Genomic DNA, 6,368 nt, shown 5'->3' on the forward strand with positions numbered 1-6,368 from the left:
TCCTGATAACATCTAGTCTAGACATAAGGACTCATGAAAGAAGGTACAATTAGAATCTTTTAGTCTGGAGTTGACGTCTTGAAATAAGTTTTCTAAAACTCTGATTTTAATATGTGTTATTTTTGTAGAAAAAGTGAGGGGCAAATATCTTTCCCAGGTCTTCCCCAGAGCAGTTAATTGTGTGTCTTCTTTCTACATCCTCTAGAGCTGTCAACATCAGTAATGGAACCTGTGATTGGCAGGCAGAATTTCTTTTGCAGCAGCCACAGAGCTCTGTGCACCTAAACACAAGTGCTGAGAAGCTGGCCTCTCGTGTCCCAACACAGGAATGGCGTTCTCTGAGGTCCACACAGAGTAGCCGTGGACCTGTTCAGGGTCCAGAATTAATTTCACAAGATAGCACTTTGGCCTGTGTTACCAGAGGGAGAGCCCGTGTGTGACTCTTTCTTTCACAGAGCACTGTTATTTATCAGAACTCAAAATAGGAAACAAGTCCTCTTCCTCTGAAGAAGTCTGCTGCTAATCTTGGTGCCACTAAAGTAGCAAACTGAGCGGTTGCAGCAAACGACCCACCCATGTTATTGTAAAGCAGAAGAGACCAACAACCCAATTAAATTATAATTACCTAAACTATATCAGGTGCTTCTAATCAACACAATTCTTAACATAAATAATAGGGAAAGTCTTCAGGGCAAAGAGAGGGAAGATATGTTGCTTTTATATTCATGCAAATGGATAAGTTTTGAATGGATAAATGAAGGCACAACCATCTACTCTGGTTTTACTCTTGACAGTAATCCTCACTTACCCTTTCTTGCTCTTCTCCCAGACTTTCCCAGACACTTGACCATTTAGTGTTATGGAAATCACTCAGATATTTTGTGTGTGTTGTGCGGGGTGGCCTGCGGGGTCTCTGGTCCTGCACCCCACATAAGAACTCAGGCTATGGTGAGGCCAAAAAGGAACACCCACGGAGCCATAGATAGGGGAGTCATACCACTATACTCTCGCTGATGGCTGGGTTGGAGACACAGGAAACAGCAGCCACACTGTTCGCAACCCTCACCGCTTGCAGGCTCAGCCACCATATTCTTGCTAGCCCCCATTTTTCTGCTAGTGCAGCCACAGCAGTTATATTAGTGGCCAATGGCTCACTGGTTACAGCTGACGGCCAACTAGCCACAGTTGATGGCCATCTAATCACAGTTGATGGCCATTTACTACCTGAGCCAGCACCTTTCCATGTGAGGCCGAGAGCCTGGAAACTGCACTGCTGGCTCTGTCCCCACAGTGTGTCTACTCTGCTCTTGCCTTCCACCCTACTTCCTTTCAAAGCCTGCCCCACATTGTCATGGAATGGTTTCTCCAAAATGCACACCTGGTCATACCAGTTCTCTGGCTAAAATCCATGGTTTTTCATTTTCCCACATTGGTTGAAATTTTATGGAACTTCCCAAACTGACCCCAGCCTACCTCTTCAATCCACAGCATACCCCACCAACACACCATGCCATTTGCATCCTCTATGCCAAGCCATTCATGATTTACAGAATAAGCAATACTCTGTCCCACCCTCATGCCTCTGAACAGGCACTTACCTCAGCCTTCAAAGCCCCTTCTCTCTTACTTGGCTCTCAGCCACCATCTCAGTTGCTACCTCTGTTCTAAAGAATCTCCTCGTAACCCAGGCAAAATAAATCCATCTCCTCCCTATGCTTCCTTTTCTCCCATCTGTGATCCTACATTGTTTACATGGCTGCCTCACCTACTTAACCAGTTTGATTAAAGACACTCAACTTGTTGAGATAAAAACATGGACCCCATTTTATGTTTCAAATGACTGCTACCAATTTTGTTCCACTCGGCTCTCCTTTCCCTCTTAGCAGCAAGCTCCCTGAACAGTATTTCATTCTATCCCTTCACTCTTCCATCATTTCTGTTAGTTAACAGGACCAGATTGCTTTAACAATCTCCTATTTAGTTCAGACCTCGCTGCATCTCCCCAGGGCAGGCTGCATCAGGCTGGGTAGGGGGCACATATGCTCTCTGAGTGGTCCCTTTCTTACTGAAGGTATCAGAGTGAGGTGGAGGAGCAGGAGTTGGTTCCCTTGTCACTTTTCTCATTGGCTTCAGCAGTGGTGAGGTTGCTGGCAACTCTGTTGTTTTTCACAGCTGGTTGGTCCAGGGGAAGCTGTCATACAGTCAGTATGGTCAGATGGAAGCCCCAACGTCTCCACTGAAAAAGACTCAGTCTCAGGAAGGTCCCCTAAGCATTGGTGGTTCCTTCCCAGGGAACCAATCACTTTTTAAAATTTTGCAATTTTAAATCATAAATAAAAATCCATGTAGCTTTAAATTATAATTAGATCTTAGAGAAATCTGGCCCAGGATTTCTCAAAGCATGCTCTGAAGAACTAAGAGATGTTCTGCAAAGACATGGCTCAGTGGTCAGAAACATTTGGGAAACAGAAAGGGCCCCTTTCCACCATAGATATTGGGATAGCAAAAACTCTGAGAAGTTCTGCAGCAAATACACTTGTCTAACATTCTTGAACGTAAGATTTTTGCAAAATTATTTGAGCTCTGAATTTCCTGCCCCAACTTTTTACCCCATGTGACTCTTATGGACCCAGTTTGGAAAATGCTGGTTTTGTGATGAGACAGTATTGAATGCCAGAAAGAATATTAAGAAATGATACTTATAGGACCTGGACCCGTTAGCTTTGTATGGAGTATCCCAGGCATGGAGTTTTATCTCTCAGGGTCACTTCTCTACCATCTAGAAAACATGGGATGCTTTAGCTCATTACATCTCCAACGTCACACAAGCTAGTTCAAAAATAACCTCATGATTTAGCTTCTGTACATTAGTAGTACAATTAAGAGTAAAAATTACTAGTGTGAGTTTTTTCAGCAAACCTAGGGGAATTCTTCCTGATTAGGCTTTTAAAACCTTTATATACACCATTTGTCAAAAAGCAGATAGATTTTTGGGGGGCAAAGGAACAACAGATTGATTTTACGCCATTAATTCTAAGATATGAAAAGTCAAGGAAATAAGTTATCAACAATTTTAGTTTTTGTATACATAGAGGGTAATACAAACTATATTTTACACGTCTTTTACATGCCAGTGTTCTTTATAGATATTACTAAACACAGGTAACACTCCAGCTATGAAAACTGTAGAAATCTGGATCAATCAACGTTTGGCATGTGGTGTTTATCAGGGTGTTACAAATCAATTTTTTAAAAAACTAGATAAAGAAAAAGAACTGCATTTTGTTATTTTTCCAAGGTTATTGGATAGAAATAAAAATTCACCATGAAGCAAATATTAGATTAGAGCATTTGAAATCTTATTTTAAAAATTATGAAACTGTAGCAGCTGAGATTCATGGACAGCCAGCAGGTGGCAACAGGCCTAGAGGGGCCCTGGGCCGTTTGCTAAGCTGCCCCAGGTCTAATACTGGTGGCAGCTGGCCTCAGTTCACAGCGAGACCACCCCCACATGCCTCCAGGTCCAGCACAGGCAGCGAACAACCAACATATAGTTTTGTAGCTCCTACCAGGTAGGCCTGGCCCAGACACAGGCAAGTTTGAAATTGGCCTGCACAGGAGCCCCTGCCAAGAGACACCAGAAACAATACACCCAGAGGCCAGCATCAGCCCACACCAGAGGGCTACCCAATTAGCCCCACAAGTGACACACCCAAAAGGTGGTCTCCACAGGCACAAGAGCCCACTCAGGAAAATCCCTCTCTGAGGGGTCAGCCAGCCCCCACACAGTAGCTCATATGCTGTGAGCATGGCTAATCCTCACAACCAGTCATCCTGGAAATTAGTCCCACCCACTGATGCACCAAAAGCAATCAAGGCTCAACTACAACAGGAGAATACACACACACACACACACACACACACACACACACGGTCACTACAGGAACACATGCACAGGTGATCAGGGAGACTGTGCCACCAGACCACACAGCACACCAACCATATAAGGCTACCTGGCAAAGGCTGAGAGACATAGGAAATCTACCTAATACATAGAAGAAAACACAGAGAGGCAGACAGAATGAGAAAACAAAGAAACATGTCCTAAATATAAGAACAAGAGAAAGAACCAGGGCAATCAACCTACCAGAGACAGAGTTAAATGCTGGTTATAAGAATACTTAAGGAACTTACTGAGAACTGCAACAGATAGTAAGCATAAAGAAGGACATAGAAACCATAAAAAAGAACTAGTCATAAATAAAGATAACAATAACTGAAATGAAGAATGCACTAGAAGGAATCAACAGCATATTATATGAAGCAGAGGATCAAATCAGTGATTTAGAACACAAGGTAGCATAAAACACCCAATCAAAACAACAAAAAGAAAAAAAAGATAGTTTAAAGGGCCTCCGGGACACCATCAAATTTAACAACGCTCACATCATAGGGCTACCAGAAGGAGAAGACAGGGAAGAAAGGGTCAAGAATCTATTTGAAGAAATAAGGACTGAAAACTTTCCTAACCTGGTGAAGGAAATAGACATACAAGCCCAGGAAGTACAGAGAGTCCCAAACAAGATGAACCAAAACAGGTCCACACCAAGACACATTATAATTAAATTGCAAAGGTTAAAGACAAAGAGATAGTCCTAAAAGCAATAAGAGAAAAACAACTAGTTACTTACAAGGGAGCTCCCATAAGATTATCAGCTGATTTCTGAACAGAAATTTTGCAATTGAGAAGGGAGTGGCAGGAAATATTCAAAGAGATGAAAAACAAAGACATGCAACCAAGACTACTCTACCCAACAAGGTTATCATTTAAAATTGAAGGATAAAGAGATTCCCAGAGAAGAAAAAGCTAAAGGAATTCATTACCACCAAGCCCGTATTATAAGAAATGTTAAAAAGTACTTCTTTAAAAAGAAGAAGAGGAAAAACAAAGATAAAAAATATGAAAATAAAATGGCAATAACGACAAACCTATCTGTAATCACTTTAGATGTAAAGGGATTAAATGCTCCAATCAACAGACATAGGGTAGCTGAATGGATAAGAAAATAAGACCCATGCATATGCTGTTTACAAGAGACCCACCTCAGATCGAAAGACACACACAGACTGAAAGTAAAAGGATGGAAAAAGACATTTCATGCAAATAGAAACGAAAAAAAAGTTGGGATAGCAATACTTATGTCGAACAAAATAGACTTTAAAATGAAGACTATAATAAGAGACAAAAAAAGGCATTACATAATGATAAAGTGATCAATCCATCAAGAGGACATAACCCTAGTATATATCTATGCACCCAACACAGGAGCACCTAAATGTATGAAACAAATATTGACCAACATAAAGGCAGAAATCGAAAGTAACATAATCATAGTAGGAGATTTTAGCACCCCACTGACACCAATATACAGATCTTCCAGACATAAAATTAACTTGGAAACAGCAGCCTTAAATGACACACTAGATCAGATGGGTTTAATTGATATTTTTAGAGCATTTCACCCCAAAGCAGCAGAATATACATTCTTTTCAAGTGCACATGGAACATTTTCCAAGATAGACCACATGATAGGACATAAAACAAGTCTCAATAAATTTAAGAAGATTGAAATCATATCAAGTGTCTTCTCTGACCATAATAGTATGAAAGTAGAAATCAATTACAAAAATAAAAAAACAACAATTGAAAAAAACACAAATACATGGAGGTTAAATTACATGCTGTTAAACAACGAATGGATTAGCAATGAGATCAAGGAAGAAATCAAAAGATACCTTAAGACAAATAAAAATGAAAACACAACGATCCAAAATCTATGGGACACAATGAAAGCAGTCTGAAAAGGGAAATTCTTAGCAATGTAGGCCTACCTCAAGAAATAAGAAAAATCTCAAATAAACTGTCTAACTTTATACCTAAGGGAACTGGAAAAAGGACAGCAAACAAAGCCCAAAGTGAGTACAAGGAAGGAAATAATAAAGATCAGAGTAGAAATAAACTAAATAGGGACTAAAAAACAATACAAAAGCTCAATGAAACTGAGAGTTGTTGTTTTTTTTCTTGAAAAGATAAACAAAATTGACAAACCTTTAACTGGAAAAAAAGAGAAGAATAAAATAAAATCAGAAACAAAAGAGAAGTGACAACCGACACCACAGAAATTTTTAAAAAATTTAAGAAAATACTATGAGCAACTATATGCCAACAAATTGGACAATCTGGGAGAAATGGATAAATTCATAGAAGCATACAATCTTCCAATGCTGAATCAAGAAGAAACAGAAAATGTGAACACACTGATTACTACCAACAGAATTGAATCAGTAATCAACAGGCTCCCAACAAA

Source organism: Rhinolophus sinicus, chromosome 3, assembly GCF_057876585.1.
Source record: "Rhinolophus sinicus isolate RSI-liver-muscle chromosome 3, RSI-T2T, whole genome shotgun sequence".
NCBI lineage: Eukaryota > Metazoa > Chordata > Mammalia > Chiroptera > Rhinolophidae > Rhinolophus > Rhinolophus sinicus.